The sequence below is a fragment of the Helianthus annuus genome, chromosome 5 (assembly GCF_002127325.2).
Source record: "Helianthus annuus cultivar XRQ/B chromosome 5, HanXRQr2.0-SUNRISE, whole genome shotgun sequence".
NCBI classification, from domain to species: domain Eukaryota; kingdom Viridiplantae; phylum Streptophyta; class Magnoliopsida; order Asterales; family Asteraceae; genus Helianthus; species Helianthus annuus.
Genome location: NC_035437.2, coordinates 56,136,820 through 56,155,620, shown reverse-complemented (window position 1 = coordinate 56,155,620; position 18,801 = coordinate 56,136,820). Strand labels below are relative to the sequence as shown.

The 18,801-nt window shown below is 37.8% G+C and overlaps 1 long non-coding RNA gene across 1 annotated transcript; it reads left to right on the top strand.

Annotated features, from left to right (window-relative positions):
- The first annotated feature begins 8,436 nt into the window (after positions 1-8,436).
- Positions 8,437-9,042, top strand: LOC110940679. Its single transcript, XR_002593422.2, has 2 exons — positions 8,437-8,512; positions 8,813-9,042. It is a non-coding gene; the product is annotated as an uncharacterized LOC110940679 (long non-coding RNA).
- The last annotated feature ends 9,759 nt before the right edge of the window (positions 9,043-18,801 follow it).

Sequence of the window (18,801 nt, the reverse complement as noted above, 5' to 3'; positions counted from 1 at the left end):
TGTACACCGCTTTGATCAGAGAGGGTGTTCTCTACGAAGAGCTTACATTGGAAGAAGTTGTTCAGAAGCTGAGGGGTTATGCTTGGAATATGGAAGATCAAGCATCTGATTTCGAGAAGATCCAAGATCCTCAGTTGTATAAGGCTTCGAAACCAACGGATAAGGGTAGTAATGGTGGTGTCGGTGTTGCTTTGTATGAACACGCCTTCATAAGCAACACTGTCAGTTCAAGTGGAACAACCAATTCAAATCAAGGGATGTACTCTTCTAGTGGCGCTCAGAAATCTCAAGGAACAAGTATGAACATTCCTAAGATAGATGCAAGCGGTTTGAAGTTGATTGAAGAAAATATGGGTCTGTTGGCGTCCTTCATGACTGCCTACGAGAACTTCTGTCTTGGGAAACTCGTTGAACCGTCAAGTCTCGATGAAGACTTTGATCAGATAGATCAAGACGAGATGGAAGAACTTGATCTACAGCTCAATATGGCACTGTTAGTCCGTAGAGCGAAGAAGTTTCTGCTGAAGACGGGTAAGAAGTTCATAGGAGGTCAGACAAAGACTCGAATGGGGGTCGACATGTCAAAGGTAAAGTGTTACAACTGCGGGATCTACGGGCATTTCGCACGTGATTGTCGAAAGCCGAAGATGGAAAGATCTGACAGAGACAACAACTCCCGAGGAAACAATTCAAGACCTCAAAACAATGCATCAAATGCTGCCTCCAACTCAAGTGCTCGTTCAAGTGGGTCTGAAAATACCACATCTTCAACAAACAATGCTATGGTGGCTCAACCTTTACAGAGTGTGACTGAGCCTTATGACTGGGGTTGTGCTTTGGAAGACATCTCAGGAGCTATTATGTCACAAGCATTTATAGCTGAAATTGTGAACGAAGAAGTGTATGAAGAGGTTGTTGAAGAGACTAGCATTGAGGAGCTTGCAGTTGTAGTTGAAGTTCTTGGGGAAGAGTTGGATTCGGGGAATGTTACTGAGAATGAAAGTCCTTCGATCGAAGAGACTGTTGAGAAGTCTAGCAAGACAGAAGATGGAGAAAAAGGAGAACGCTTTGAATTCAACATCTCCACAGCTGAAATGCAGCAATTTGCGGATGCAGAAGCTAAAAGGTTGGAAGAAAATTCCATAGAAAATGAGGCTTGTGCATTCATGGCTGGCATTGAGGTAAAATCATCTTCTGTAGATAAGCGATGTGCTAGATGTGTTGAGTTTGTGACTAAGATTGATAGATACGCACTTCATAACACAAACTTAATTGCAGATTTAGAAAAATCTAGAGAACTCATTGCGGTTTTGTCTAATTCGGATAAAGAACACCGAATTAAGATAAAAGCGCTGAAAAATGATATCTCTGAATTTGAGAGACTTGTGGCTAAGGGAAATCTTAAAAATCAGGAATTAAAATCTGAACTTGAAATAAGTCAAAATTGTGTTTTGGAAAAGAACAAAATCATTTTGGAAAAAGATAATCTGATTTTAGATTTGCAACGTAAGATCGAAAAGTTCAGGGATTCATCCGAAGTGATGAACTTCTGTATTAACAGCCAACGTCTCAAAGAATCTGAGGAAGAAATGTTTGGCATTGGTTATACCAAGGTGCCTCCTCCGGTAAACCATAACTATACATCGATGCCAAGCATTGATCCTGAATTGGCAAACTTTGTGCCAACGACTCCTCTGACAGTTGAACCACAAAGTGAGTCAGAATCTGAGCCAGATGAAGTTACAGACTCAGATCAGTCGAAGAAGAGTGGAATTTCTAAGAAAAATGAGGTGAACCTTGAAAACATTGAAAATTTGATAAGCAACAAGATTTTGGAAATTTTCAATCAAGTTCAAAATGAAAAATCAAAACCAAAGTCACGTGGGAAAAATAAAAAGGCTTTGAAAAATGTTCCTAAAACTGAGTTTGTTAAAGGGGAGGATTTTATCAAAGAAGAAGTAAAAATTGAAACAGGTTCCAACTCTCAGTTTGTGAACCAAATCTTGAAAAATTCCACCAATGTCTCATCATCTTCGACCGATCATGAGGAACGTCCGAAGAACGCTGCGAAAATTCGCAAATGCTATAAGTGTCGTGGGAAAGGACACTTAGCAGCAGACTGTCCAGATGACAGGGGTAAATCACTTGTTGATCCTGATCAAAGGAAACCTTTTGTTGACAAACCACAAAATGAATCAGTTAATGTTGAAAAGAAAAATGGTAAAAATCAAAAGGTTGAGAAAAACAAAGTGATTAAACAAGAAGTAAAACCAGTGGTTAAACCAAATGTTAAATCACAACAAAATCAGGATCAAGAGGAGAAACCCGCTGTTATTAACCGTGGGGACAGATCAGAAAATGTACCTCAAAGACATGATACACGTGAGAAAACCCCTCACAGACGACAAAATCATGTCACCTTTCAAGGCGTTGAGAATGACAAACGTTCTGGAGGTTCGAGCAACAACTATGCTAGACCTCATGCACAGAACAAATTCGTGAATGATCGAAATGCGTCACCCCCCCGATTTCCAAATCAAAGACCGCATTCGAATAATCATCCACGATCATTCTCAAGACACGAAGATGCTCCTAGATTTGGTAGGAATTTTGAGTCACCGAGGAATCAAAATTACTATTACCAAAACTATGGAAGCCGAGGGTATGGAAACTCTGGTTATACCAACAGATCGTCAACTCCGTATAATCCACGATTTGCGGGGACTCATTCCAACAATTTCCGAAATGGAAATGGTGGACACAGAGGCGATGATGGTTATTTCAAAGAGTTTTCTTATGTTGACGAATCAGGACGACCCAAGACCATCATGGCTTGGGTCCCACACTCTAACTAAATTTTTGTTGGGGAGTGTAGGAGCAGCTGAAGAGGGCTATCTATATTTGGTATATCGATAGTGGCTGTTCCAGACACATGACAGGAAATAAAGAATTATTGAACAATTTTAAACAATTTTGTGGTGGTTATGTGAATTTTGCCGGTGAAAAGGGTGGTTACATCACCGGTGAAGGCTCTGTGTCGAATGGAAAAATCACGCTGCATAAAGTGAACTACGTTGAAGAACTGAAGCATAACTTGATGTCGGTTTCTCAAATCTGTGATAACAAGTACACGATGCTGTTCACTGATAAAGCTTGCTTCGTTTTGCGTCCGGGATTTGTTGTTCCTGAAGATTGGATCGTTATGAGGGCTCCAAGGGTGAATAACACTTATGCCATGGACATGCGCCCGTTGGTTAACTCATCTGCTCCAGTGACTTGTTTACTCTCAAAGGCGACTGAAGATCAATCGTATCTCTGGCATAGAAGAATGGGCCACGTGCATCTGCGAAAAATGAACCACTTAGTGAAAAACAACTTGGTGTTGGGGGTTCCTTTACGTAGTTTCAATATGCACAACAAATGTGAATCATGTGAAAAAGGAAAAATCAAACGAAAGCCTCATAAACCGAAAACAGTTAACTCAATCCAAAAACCACTTGAGTTGCTTCACATGGATCTTTTCGGCCCGATCCATGTTGCTAGCATTGGTGGTATGTCTTATTGCTTAGTTGTCACTGACGATTTCTCACGTTACTCATGGGTATTTTTCTTAAAAACAAAGGATCAAACCGCTGGTATTTTAAGAGATTTATTCAAACAACTTGAGAAAAATTATTCACTTCCTATTATGAAAATCCGAAGTGACAACGGCACTGAGTTTAAAAATCATTATATGGATGAGTTATGTCGGGAAATGGGAATAATTCATCAGTTCAGCGCTCCATATGTTCCTCAACAGAACGGAGTTGCAGAACGGAAGAATCGTACCCTGATTGAGGCGGCCCGCACTATGCTTTCTGAATCAAAATTGCCAATTTTCTTCTGGGCCGAGGCGGTAAACACTGCATGTTATGTGTTAAATCATGTGCTTACTGTCAAAAGAGAAGATAAAACTTGTTATGAATTACTTGAAAACAGGAAACCGAACCTCTCTGGTTTTCAGCCTTTTGGGATTAAGTGTGTTATCAAACGCAACAAAGATACTCCGAAAATGGGGGAAATTGGTGAAATTGGGTTCTTTTTGGGTTATGCCAATGGAACTCCAAACAAACGCGTTTATAACATCAAGAAGCGAATAGTGGAGATCGTGTTTGACATAACTCCTTTGAGTTTTGATCCTCCACCGTCCGAATTCGGTCCCAAAAGCGGATATGATTATGATAAATTGTTTGATTCGTTTGATCTTCCTGATGTTTCAGAAGAAGATTCGGAGGTTGTATACACACATCTTGTGAACCAAGATGAAGTGGATGCGAGCTGGAGAGCAAGTATTCCTACTAATGTGTCTTCGAGTGTTCCAGTCGCTGATTCTTCGACCGTAAATGATGTTGTTGCTGAGCAGATCCCCAATGCAGCTGCTCAAACTACAAGTGGAGATCTATACGTTGACTTTTCAGCATATCCAAATGTTGATGCGTCTTCTGGTAATGGTGGAGCTTCTAGTAGTAATGCACATGCTGAGGGGGAGATTCAATCGAATTTGGGAAACAATCTTCAAGCTCCGGCAATCCCAGTTCCAAGAACAAATATTCATCATCCTGTTGATAATATTATTGGGAATCCAACTGCGGGAGTGCAAACGCGAAGGAGTATTTCAGAAATGCAATGTCTGTTCTCTGCTATCAAGAAAGAAGAAATCTACAATCTTAGCCTGCATGAATGTTTTATCTCTCAGATAGAGCCGAAGAACTATCAAATGGCTCTGAAGGATAATTCTTGGTGTGAGGCAATGCAAGAAGAGTTAGCTCAGTTCGACAAGTTAAAGGTGTGGAATTTGGTCGATCTTCCTAAAGGCCAGCATGCAATCAACACGAAATGGGTTTTCAAGTGCAAGAAAGACGACAAGGGTGTCGTTGTCAGAAACAAAGCACGGTTGGTTGTTCAATGCTTCAATCAGGAAGAAGGGATTCACTATACAGAAGTTTATGCACCGGTGGTAAGACTGGAAGCTATTCGTTTGTTTCTAGCCTTTGCTGCACACATGCGTATCAAAGTCTATCAGTTGGATGTGAAAAGCGCTTTCCTTTACGGGAAATTGCATGAAACTGTGTATGTGTCCCAACCGCTGGGTTTCGAAGCTCCAGGGTTAGACAACAAGGTCTATTTGTTGGACAAGGCTCTCTATGGTCTCCATCAGGCTCCTCGAGCATGGTACGAGACGTTGTCAAAGCATCTATTGGAGCATGGGTTCTCGCGTGGTGCAATCGACTCCACACTGTTCATTTTGAAGAAAGGGGGAGATTTTCTGATCATGCAAATTTACGTTGATGACATAATCTTTCGTTCTTCAAATGAAGAGTTGTGTCGAGAGTTTGAGAAGGTGATGAAGTCAAAGTTTGAAATGAGCGCGATGGGCGAGTTATCTTTCTTCTTAGGTCTTCAAGTGAGTCAAGAAAAAACCGGGACGTACGTGCATCAGACAAAGTACCAATCAACTCCGAAGGAGTCGCACTTGAAAGCTGTCAAGCATATTTTCAGATATCTGAAAGGAACGCCTAAGCTTGGATTGTGGTATCCAGCTGAAGGTGGTCTCGATTTGATGGCGTATGCAGACGCAGATTTCGGAGGGTGCCGGATGAACAGAAAGTCAACCTCAGGTGGCGCACAACTTCTTGGAAACCGTCTTGTCTCTTGGCAATGCAAAAAGCAAGTTGCCGTTTCTCTATCCACGTGCGAGGCCGAGTACATTGCTGCTTCAAGCTGTTGTGCTCAGGTTTTGTGGATTCAGCAGCAAATGAGGGACTACGGTTTGAATTTTACTCGAACTCCTATCCTTGTTGATAATAACTCTGCCATTTCCATAACAAACAATCCGGTAAATCACTCACGCAATAAGCACATAGATGTTAGGCATCATTTTATTCGCGACTGTGCTGAGAAGGGGTTAATAGAAGTGGTTAGGGTAGACACCTTGGATAATCTTGCCGACCTGTTTACGAAAACTTTCGATAGGGCTAGATTTGAAAATCTGGTCCGAATGATTGGCATGATCAACCCAGAGTAAAATGCTTTCCAAACTCGCATAGAAACTTTATTTTATCTTTTCTGTATAGTTCTTACCGCTTTCGAAAAATTGAAAAACTCCAAAAATATTTTACTTAGTTGTAGGATAAATTTTAGAAAAATACAAAAACATTTGAAAAATCTAAAATGAAGTCGTGTTGAGATATAAGGGAAATGATAGTACATTGGTTAGTCGTATCTGGTGCAGGACTATGGCTATATATATATGAGATTAACTGTTAAATGTGACAGCTTCATTATACGTTGCATCGGTAGGTTTTACGCGTATATAAGAACCTGTTTTTGGTATATAAACATAATGAACTGCGTAACTCGTGTGGCGCATCTCTTGGATATATGGTCTTGGTACCGTAATTTCGTTTGATAGATTGCCGAGGTTCTGAGATACGTGGTCTTTATGCTGTTTATCATCTGGGTATCATGGTTGCTTCTTTTACCGGAAAATAACGGGGACGCAAGTCTAGATCTTCCATGATACCATACATACGTGTAAATATCTTCAAAACATGATGCATCCGACCCGAATAAGTGATAAACAATCACATGTCCCACAAAATCTTGCGGGAGTCAAGTCTATCCTCAATAAGTGATTCTATCACAAATGACTTGCTCCTGTGCCCTTTGCATCTGAAATCCAAATAAGTGAGTATCTCACATTAGCTTATACGTCAAAAACAGATGATAAATGGTAACTCACCAGTAAGATGATCTCTCGCGCATACCTTGATACGGGAGTATATTCTGAGGTGGGTAAACACAGTTACTGTCAGCTTAATATACTTAATTCCATATCTCGAAAACAGTGTTCGAAAGCGTGCTAAAACTTAAGTGGACCACAATACCGTTGAACGTCTTGAACTGTCAACATTAGTCTAAATCATTAAAGCTAAATGCTATGGTTTCTGTGTTGGATCCCGACAGAAAACCGATATGATTCCTTTGCTCCGATTTCGCAAAAAGATAATTAGTGTAAATATGTTCGTAGGTTTAATTTCTATTTCAGTCAAAAATTGAAAAACCTCAAAAAGATTTTGCTTTCTTGTTTCTATGTGCGAGTTATTATTCTGAAAAATACTCTAGGGTTGTGAAAGTTTATTTAAATAAGTTATTAAATTGTTTAATATTTCAATTGTTTATTCTGGGGTATTGGAATTTAATTTTGGGATCCAGGTTTGGGCCGATGTCTCCGGGGTCAAGTTTCTTAATCCGGGGTTAAGTGTTTCAGGTCTGGATCGTTCATCTCAAGATGGAAGATTTGGAGAAGCTGTGTGCATCTGGATCGTTCATCTCAAGATGGAAGATTTGGAGAAGCTGTGTGCGTCTGGATCGTGCGTCTGGATCGTGCATCTCAAGACTGGGGAAACAGTGATTTCTGAAACGAAAGTGACGAAGGAGATTGCTAAGGTGCTGGATCTGATTTGGCTTGCAAACTTAAGGGGAGCACATCTGAAGAAGCGTCAACGCCTGCCTCTAAAATACAATGAAGAAGATCGTGTTCTAGCTGACCAGTCCATCAAGGTGGTTCAGTTCTGTGTGAAGAACAAGGTCTGGGCAGGAAGCAGCTCTCGAAGAAAGGATGAAGATCTCAAGTCCAATGAAGACAATGCACTGATCAAGGGGGAGTTTGTTAATGCACTTTGGGTGATAAGTGCATGACTCCCATGTTACCAATGGAAGTTTGAAGATCTCTAGTTCAATGAAGACCATGCACTGATCAAGGGGGAGTTTGTTAATGCACTTTTGGTGATAAGTGCAAGTCTTCCAACATTTAGGGTCTTTATTGAACAAGTGTCTAAACTTTGTCCCAAGAAGTTCCTAGGGAGAACTCTTGTCCCTAAGAAGTTCCTAGGGACAACCTTGTCCAAGGTTTGGAAGAGTTTTTTGTTAGTCAGAGTTTCTCTTGTCCCTAAGAAGTTCCTAGGGACAACCTTGTCCAAGGTTTGGAAGAGTTTTTGTTAGTCAGAGTTTTTGCTTTGTCTGAGTTTTGTATAGATTAGACTTTGTCTGAGTTTTGTGGCAAAAACTCTGTGTTTGCTTTGTGCTCTATGTTTTGTCTGGGCTTTCTATTTAGTGTTGAAAGTCCGGGTTTCACCTTGTATATATACTTTAATATGGAATAGACAAGGTAACGATTTCTGTGTGAATTTCTGTGCCCTAATCATTGTGTTTTGTCTGGCGGCGCTTTGTGTGAGTGACGTCATTCATCTTCATCAAGAATACTCTGTGTATTCTTGATTTCTCTCTCAAATCCTTGCATTCTTGTGTTTCATCTACAGTGGTTGATCATTAGGTGGATTCCGCACACCTGTTGGTTGCTTTAGCTGAGTGAGTTCTTGGATTAGGAGGCCTTACAGAGTTTGTAGCTGATTTGGGGATGAGTCTGAGTACTGTCAAACCTGGACAGTCGAGTGAAATCCTACTTATTCAGGTACGATCACCATACAAATTCGGGATGAGTCTGAGTATTGTCAAACCCGTGTTTGACCCAAAGCACTTTTTAGTTCATTTCAAAACTTTTTCAAAGTAATTAATATGGCGAGCATGAGTTTTAGTGATTTTACCCAAAACACATCCGCCCCCAATTCCCTTATCCATTAGTTTTTGTGATTTGACCCGTTTGAGACATAACACAACCTAACTAGACCTTTTCATTAGTATATGGAATGTGGATTGAAGTGGCCACATGTATAGTATTTTCTTGCCACATCTTACATTTATTTTGTTTCAGGTTCATGGAAAGAAAACAATTAAAAACATCCATCAAGATATTGAAATGATCCATGGGAAGTATGTACCCTATCAGTTCTTGGTGTACTGGTTGCTTATTATGTATGTAATAAATCAAGCTTGCAGATATTCATAACTAAATTTCAGTTTACCTTGTATACATTATATGAACCCAATGTGTAGAGAAAAAAGCTTTAGTTTTATAAATTGAGCTTTATTTTGGTTTTTGAATTGCAGAACGATAAAGAGATAAAAAAATAACCCAAGTTATAGATATTATCCTTTGTGATTCTTTGTCTTGGTCTGTTTTTTGTGGGTTCGGTTGTATCAGATGCCCGTGACTAGCTGTAACTGACTAGCAGTAACTGAGACATCTAACCCACAATTGTATGGTAACCCGCAGCTGTGTGTTCTATTATATTCTTTTGTATAATATAATATAATATAAAATAATTATATGGTTTATGAAAAGTCTTAAACATTATTATTGATATTTAAGTCCAATTTAATCTTATTCTCCTGTCTTGAAATTGATTTTGTATTTATTTACATTAGACCTGCCAAAGTGCCAATAGTTCAAAGCAGAACACACAATCCCAATTGTCAAAATTCCCAAACATAGTACAATTATTAGATGAAAAAAATAACAGTTAATCTCATGCAAAATTTATATTAGTGGGCCATATGACTAGGTCTGTTTTATCGTCAAAAGACATTGTTAAAATTATGAGTATGAACAGTCCATATAATTTTGTATTTCAAACCAAAGTGTTATTACGATTTTCAGCAACTCAATGATTTGCAAAGTAGAATTTGTGCATTTAAGGAACTCATAGTTTGAAAATATAATTCTTATATGTATAAAAATCAGCATTGCTGTGTGTAGATAAAAATGGTATGGATAAATGTGATGGGATATTGTAGAAATATTTGTTACAAACATTTAGCTTTGAAAGATTTTTTAATTTTTTTTTTGAATGGCAAATCTTACATACTCCTAAATTACACCAAATAAATACTAATCTACTCTTTGTTTGGGATTGAACCCAAGACCTCCCACTAAGAGGCAAAAGCCTCTACCAAGTGGGCTACTCCCTTTTAAACTTGGGATGGCGGTGCTTGGGGTTGAATTTTGTGTGTTAAAAGTTGACTATGCTTTTGAATGATCACAACTAGAATTTAGCCCCCCGCGTTGCGGGGAGGGGGCCGTAAAACTGCACTACCATCTTTATGAGAGGAGGCGTAAAAACGTGTTAGGCAGCAAACCAACGGCGACCAAAACGGAGGAAAAACGTAAAACAAAAATAACAAATTTATAAGAAGTGACTTACGTAACGTACAAAGTATACAAACTCAAACGTATACTGACACCTATTAGAAAGTCGAGGAAGTTAAAGTGATATTTTATAAAGTTTTTAAAAAATAGAGATCAAAATTAACAACTTTAAAACTTGAGAGGAAAAACTGACTTTAAAAGAATAAAAAAGTTGACAAGCCACTTTTAATCACCAACCAAATTTTGGTGGCAAAACTTCAAAACCAAAAAAGGCAACTGGCGCAATGTGATGTTATGGATTGATATATATAATAATTACATTCTTCATTTCTTGCATACAGATCCTATAGGAGAGGTTTACAAATGGGTTAGTTTTAGTAATCGGTTCAGTTAAACTTGCTGGCGGTTAAGAAAACTAATAAGTACTATACAATATATCACGGGACGACTGATAAATTAACTAGAAAACGAGAACCGCCCCGTACATAGCCCTAAACTCACCAACCTAAATGATATGTTTCCCGCCGCATCGCGCGGGTAAACGGCTAGTGTATATATATATATATATATATATATATATATATATAGAATAAGTATAATGTACAAAAAGCCTAAACGTACGTTAACGTACGCGACAAGATTACAACGTGCGTGATTAACATACAACGTGCGTGATTTGTATAATAAAGGCCCCCATGCGTGATTAATTAGGGTTCCATGCGTGATTTTGTGCCTCCCATGCGTGATTATCAAAAAAAACTGTTCCATGCGTGATTACTTACCTGATCGAACGGTTACACCCTTCGCGTATGTTAATGTACGATAAGGTGTTTTGTATGATAACCTTTCCCTATATATATATATATACACTAAACCTACAATATGATATCTTAACTAGTGGAATTGCCCTGTGTTCGGTCGATATCGGTTTGATTTATTACGGTATAGGTATGGTATCGACATTCCGTATATCAAAAGATAAAACCCAATGATTATTAAGTAGCATGCACGAAAGAATATCATTACGTGTTTTATATTTATCGAAAACCATAAAATATGTTACTAAATAAAAAGACGAAATAGTTCGTAAGAAGTTATTGATTGTATATAATTTAGATTAGAATAGAATGATTTATTTTGGTTTTATAAATAGGAATTATGTGTAATTTTATTATGGAACGGTTTCTAAAAGTGAAAGGTGGAGAATCCTCTTCCAAAATTCCCAAACACACACGATGTTTGAGAAAATATGTTTGTATTTACGTTTGACGTGCTTTTAATGATTATATTAATTTGAGTTTGTTTTTTACATAACCCGACCCGGTCCGCCACGATTTGAAAAAAATATTATATAGCAAGGGCTTAAAATCCTATAAATTTTACGCACCCCATGAAAATGATGGGATTTTAACATGTTTATCAAAGCAATTTCATCCATATGAAATAAAAACGCAGCGGAAATAATGTTTAAAACATGTTACTTTTATAAGATATAAAACCATTTTAATGCAAAATCCCAAAACCCGGATCCATATATGAAGATGCATACTATCAAACATAACCATAGGGTGTTTAGAAAAAGTACCTTCTTGGAGTAATAGGATGATGAAAGCAAATGATGATTCTTGAAATGGTTGTCCTCAAGAGTAGAAGACCTCAAGCTTGTATACCCCAAGCTTCCAACAAACACCACAAGATTAGCTAGGATTTAACACACTTGATCAAAACCGAAAACCTTGAGAACCCCTTCTAATGGCCGATTTTGAGAGCCAAAATAACACAAGTCTTACACCAATTTTGTGAACTAAAAATGGTTATAAAGGCATGAGAGATGATCACCTCCAATCCACCCAATCACATGCCTTCTTACACATGCAAAAGTATGTAAGATAATTGGCCAAGAATCTTTAGGGAAGACCACCCAATGAAATCCTCTCTAACACATGCAAAAGCATGAATTGTGATTGGACCACAAATTCTTGGGAAGACCATATGATGGCCGATTTTTGGATGGTGTTTTTTAAAAAAAATAAATTTTCTTTTAACAATTTTAAGTCTTGTTTATTTTATAACTTTTATAAAATATTACACCATATGTTTGCAAGACTTTATGTAATCTTTTATAATGTTATTTAACCCATTAAATAACAAAATAAAATATTCTCTCAAAATAAATTATCCATATAATTTATTAGTTTCTCAAGTGTAATTATTTAGAAAACCAATTTCTAAATATTGTAAGTGTTAATATTTATTTGTTTGATCATATCACAAATAAATAATATAACTGTTTGTCTAGCTTGTTATTGGGTATGACTCGACTTGGATCATAACGCATTAGCCACATCAATTTAATATGTGTCTTGGGCATACAGAGTCCAACAATCTCCCACTTGCACAAGATACATAGAAGATTGATGCAAGCAGTAAATGACGCCTAACTACGGTTTACTACCCCCAATACGTATGACTATATTTGCCATTCAATAACATCATCCCTTTCAAGTCCCTTACTTGAACATGATTTAGGTGAATCTATCATTTATCCTTTCGTTACAGATGTCATGTTAAATCCAGAGACATAGAGTGATCACTCTCTGTTGATTTAACTTTATCAGGCCTTAGACATCTTACTCTCAACGAATAAGAGGAACAAATCCCTTCTTGACTACATACGTCTCTCACAGCCACCTTGTACCACACCTGAGCTCAGCCTTATGCACTGTCATATTACTGACAGCGAAGAAATGAGTCAAGGCATAATATTTGGTGAATATCAAGACCCAATATGTATCTCAGGTCAGAGGATACTATGATATTCGCCTTAACTCAAAATTTACTTATGATCAATCACAAATGATTCCATGGAGTAATATTTGAGAGCGAGTCAGTCCAATATTTGTATCCCACAAATATCTATGAACTTTGGCAGCAACACTTTGCTCTATATTCATTCTAAATGAATATCCACCAATCCAAGTTCATAATAGTCTTACATTCATATTTGTTCCCACAATTATGATTGACTACGGACATTTAGAATAATTAAGTTATTCACGGATTTAAACATGCTAATATGAAACGTAACTCAAAATACCATAAATGAGTTAAAATAACAATTGTTTCAATATCCAAATACAAAGTTTGATCAAATCCAATCACTAGAATATCGAAGTCCTAAGGAACATGTGTGACCCTCATGTTTTCCTCTGTCAAGGAGCTTCGTGAGTGGATCCGCAATGTTTTGATCGGTGTGAACTTGGCGGATACACATCTTTCCCTTTTCAACTTCATCCCTTATGTAGTTGAATCTCCGCTCGATATGTCTAGTCTTTTGATGCGCACGAGGTTCCTTGATTTGAGCAATCGCACCCTCGTTATCACAAAAGATCTCTAGGGGATCTTGAATGGTAGGGACCACCCCTAGGTTGGCTATAAATTTCTTCAGCCATGCAGCTTCCTGGGCTGCCAATGAAGCGGCGATGTATTCTGATTCTGTAGTGGACAATGCTACCACGTCTTGTTTTGAGCTCTTCCAGGAGACTGCTCCTCCATTTAAAATGAAGACATACCCCGATTGCGATCAAGAATCACTTCGATCGGTTTGGAAACTCGCGTCCGTGTAACCCTTTACAACGAGTTCCTCCTCAGCAGATCCATATATTAGGAACATATCCTTAGTCCTCCTAAGATATTTCAATATGCTTTTAACAGCCATCCAATGACTGCTACCTGGATTTTGTTGGTATCTACTTGTCATGCTCAAGGCGCATGAGACGTCCGGTCTGGTGCATATCATTGCATACATGATGGATCCTATAGCTGACGCATATGGGATTCTTTTCATTTTCTCTTGCTCATCCTTTGAGCTTGGACATTGAGATGTATTCAAAATTGTCCCCTTTTGAATAGGTACAAAACCTCTCTTAGAGTTCTCCATTTGGAACCTATTCAAGACTTTGTCAATGTATGCACTTTGGTTTAAACCTATCAAGCGCCTTGATCTATCCCTATAGACCTTTATTCCCAGAATGTAGGCGACTTCACCAAGATCCTTAATGGAAAAACAACTTCCAAGCCAAGCTTTTACACCTTCCATGGTTGGAATGTCATTCCCAAATAGTAGAATGTCATCGACATACAGTACTAAGAAAGTGATGATGCTCCCACTAGCCTTCTTATACACACAAGCTTCATCGCCGTTCTTGATGAATCCAAAATTCTTAATTTCTTCATCAAAACGGTGATTCCAACTTCTAGATGCTTGTTTCAATCCATATTGATTTCTTTAACTTGCATACTTTGTCAGGATGTTTTGGATCGACAAAACCTTCAGGCTGAACCATATAGACATCTTCATCAAGATATCCATTGAGAAATGCCGTTTTGACATCCAATTGCCAGATCTCATAGTCATAATATGCGGCTATGGCAAATAATATCCTGATTGACTTTAGCATCGCCACAGGCGAGAAGGTCTCATCATAATCAATCCCTTGAGTTTGAGTGAAACCTTTTGCTACAAGTCTTGCTTTGTAAGTATCCAAGTTACCATGCATATCAGTTTTCTTCTTGAAAACCCACTTACTTCCAACTACTTTAGAGTTAAGTGGTGGCACAACCAATTCCCAAACTTGGTTGTCATACATGGATTGCATCTCTATGTTCATGGCTTCAAGCCATTTGTCGCAATCGGATTTTGACATTGCATCATGGTATGTGGTTGGTTCATCTGAATCTACCACGTAGCATCCATCCATGAAAAATCCATATCTTTCAGGTGGATTGCTAATTCTACCAGATCTGCGAACATTTTGTGTATTTCGATCAACCTCTTGATCGATTTCAACAACCTCTTGTTGAGTGCTAGTATCAACCAAACGTGTATCGTCTTGTGGTTCTTGATCCTCCTCAAGTTCCACTGTTCTATCACTAGTTCCTTCCATAAGGAACTTAGCTTCTAAGAACTTACCCTTTCGAGCAACAAATACCTTTTGCTCAGTTGGGTCGTAGAAATAGTATCCTATATCATCTTTAGGATAACCTACAAAGATACACTTAGTAGATCGGACTTCCAATTTATTTGGAGTGTATTGCTTAACATAAGCTTCACAACCCCAAACCCTTAAGAATGATAATGATGGAGGGTTTCCGTGCCATATTTCAAAAGGTGTCTTTTCCACTTTCTTGGTTGGGGCCATATTTAATATACGGACTGCGGAGAGTAAAGCGTAACCCCAAAATGATAGAGGCAATGTGCTTCTAGCCATCATAGATCGAACCATATCTAATAGAGTTCGATTTCTCCTTTCGGACACACCATTGTGTTGTGGTGTTCCAGGTGGAGTAAGTTGTGAGATAATCCCACAACTCCTAAGATGATCTTGAAAGACACCACTAAGGTATTCACCTCCTCTGTCGGTGCGAAGGACTTTGATTGTTTTCTTGAGTTGATTTTCTACTTCACTTTTGAAGCCTTTGAACATTTCAAATGCTTCATCCTTGTGTTTTAGTAAATACACATAACCATAACGACTATAGTCGTCGGTAAAGGTAATGAAGTATCTTTCACCATTCCTAGTCATCAGCTTAAAAGGACCACATACATCTGAATGTATGATACCTAATAAGTCCTTAGCCCTTTCAAATGTTCCACTAAGCGTCTTGGTCATTTTGCCTTGTAAACAAGATTCGCATACATCAAATGAATTATCTTCATTTGTATTTAAAAGACCATTTTTCTGAAGTGTATGCATGCGATTCTTGCTTATATGTCCAAGGCGACAATGCCAAAGGTAGGAATCACTCAAATCTATTTTGAGTTTCTTGTTGGTTACATGGTACATTGAGCTATCATATGATGCGTTATCATGATCTAATTCATAAATACCATTTAAAGACATAGCTTTAAATTAAAACACATCATTCATAGAAACATAAATGTCTTGGTTAACAAATTCGAAATTAAAACCAGATTGTTTTAAAAGGGAAACTGAAATTATGTTCCTAGTCAGACTAGGAGCATACAAAACATTCTTCAAAATAACTTCCAAACCACTTGGAAGTTCTAAAACGTAGTCTCCTTGAGCTTCGACTTCAACTTTTGCTCCGTTGCCCATAAAGAGACTAGCGTCCCCTTTCTTGTAATGTTTATTTCTTTTGAACCCTTGCAACGAATTGCAAATATGAGTTCCACATCCGGTATCTAGTACCCATGTGTTAGAAGAAATAACATTAAGCTCAACATGTATCATAAAGATAGTACCTGAGGTCTGCCCTGCATCCCTCTTGTTTTTCAACTCTTTGAGATAGGTTGGACAATTTCTCTTCCAATGTCCTATCTCACCACATTCAAAACATCGGTCATTCGTAGCAACCTTTTTCTTCTTCTCTTTTGGTTTGGCGGGTTCTGCTTTAGCTTTTCCTTTTCCCTTTGCCTTGACGTGTCCCTTTCTTTTAGCATAGGTTGCTTTAGAGTTCGGGTGGGGCCTCTTCTTGTTGCCTCCTTCATTGTCGCTAGGACGGGTAAAGCCTTTTTGCCCATACTTGCTTCGGCCGTTTTGAGCATTGCATGAAGCTCACCAATGCTCTTGTCCCATCCATTCATGTTGTAATTCATAACAAAGCTCTCAAATTTCTTTGTTAAAGAGTTGAGGATCAAATCCGTAGCCAACTCTTTGGGGACGGGACAATTTAGCCGTTCGAGGCGATCAATGTGGCTTTTCATCTTGAGAACATAAGATGATACCGATTGGGTTTCCTCCATTCGACATGCATGAAGCGCCCGAACAGTTTCGAAGTGTTCTACCCTTGCTTGTTGTAGGAACATTTCCTTTAACTGGGTAATCATGTCGTATGCCCCGTGGTGTTCAAAATCCTTTTGAATTTCGGGAATCATAGTTCCCAACATGAGGCATGAGGCTTGCATGGAGTCCTCGGTATACTTAACCCAATCGTTGTAGGCTTCCACATCCTCCACGTTAGGTTCAACGGGAATAGGATCATCCAACACATAGGATATCTTCTCTTGCTTGAGAACGATTCACAAGTTTCGAAACCAATCCATGAAGTTGTTATGGTTGAGACGATCCTTTTCAAGGATGGTTCTTAGTGATAGGTTTCGGACGGTTTGGGTAATCGGGTTTGCATTGTTAGCGGCCATCTACAAAATTTAACAAGTTCAATTTTAGTATTTTCGATATTATTATATTTTAATCATTAATACCCTTTTGTGTCTTAAAGACAATTAATAATTAAAATGTAGAATCCAACGTTACATTTAAATATTGGTTAGGTGACCTTTATCCCTCTATTTAAATTAACAAGGTAGTCAACGTTTGACAATTGCAACTCTTTGCAATTTCTAGCCATATGGGATCGGTTAAACATCTTTATGTTTAGTTGGCATGTTTAATCCCATCAACACCTTTGTTCCCCATGCTTTGGTGACCCTAAGTTCATGGTTTCCAAATCAAGTCGTCCAACTTACACACACGTGTGAGTTTATACACATAAGTGGTTAGGTGACCTTTATCCCACAAATATGGTAAACCCACCTTGAACATACAAGTTCCCTCAAATGTGGTTAGGTGACCTTTATCCCACAATAAGAGTTCCCAAGTATTTCGAGTGTTGTATAAAAGGATGGTGTTTGACTTGTTTTATAAAAGGGTTTTCTATATTTCAAAATTCTAGTTAGAAAATATTATGTACCATATATTTGCATGCATTCAAATTAATGGTACTTTAGTGAAAACTAATTTTCATGGTTCTTTTTAATAAAACCCATTTTATTATAAAATCATTAATTTTTTAATAAAACCTTTTATTAACCATTTTAATGATTTTATTAAGAACCAATTTTACGCTTGTTGTTGATTATTAGTTTGTTAAGTCATGCATATCGATATATCATCTAAACAACAAAATAAGCAACCAACCAAGCACATCATTCATAATAATAGGTGCATAACCATAGCCAACTATTTTGACAACACTTGTTAGCCGAAACAAGTGTGCCAAAAGGTCCTTCCTAAGGGGTGAAAAATGACACAAGTTATGTGTCGTTGAACTCCCACTTGATCCCGCATCCAAATGCTTCAAGTCTCCTTCTTGTGTTGTGATTTCTCCACCTTCTTTGGGCTTCCAAAAGTCTTTTATATTCAGCTCCAAACTTCTTTGGACCCCAAAAATGAGTTTTGGTTATCGGGTTAAAATCCCGTTGAGAGAACGATGAAGTTCTTTGGACCGAATATTATGGTCCAAACCAAAAGCTCATTCTTGTGTGCATCTTCTTTTACAAAATATATCCTAATACATTTTTCTAGTAAAATAAAATGCACCTAATCTATTTATTTTACATACCAAATGAAAATAAATAAATTACATATCTTCTAATGGAAGAACAAAATAATAATTATTACAACCCATTGAAATAATAAATAACAACACAATCATTCAACACAAGGTCATGGCTAGGTCATATGCACCAAAATATATATCCAAATATATATATATTAATTTCAAGAAGCATAAAAAAAATGGTTCCCTTTTATAAACATTTTCGGCTATGTTCAAAAAACCGAAAAGGTAAGTTTTGTCCAAACAAACAAATCATCCATATGAAATAAATTTTTCAAGATTCTCTTATGCATGTAAGAAAATAATCTTGAAAAACAAAAGGGTTAACCATGTTAAAATTTTTGGCCATAGAG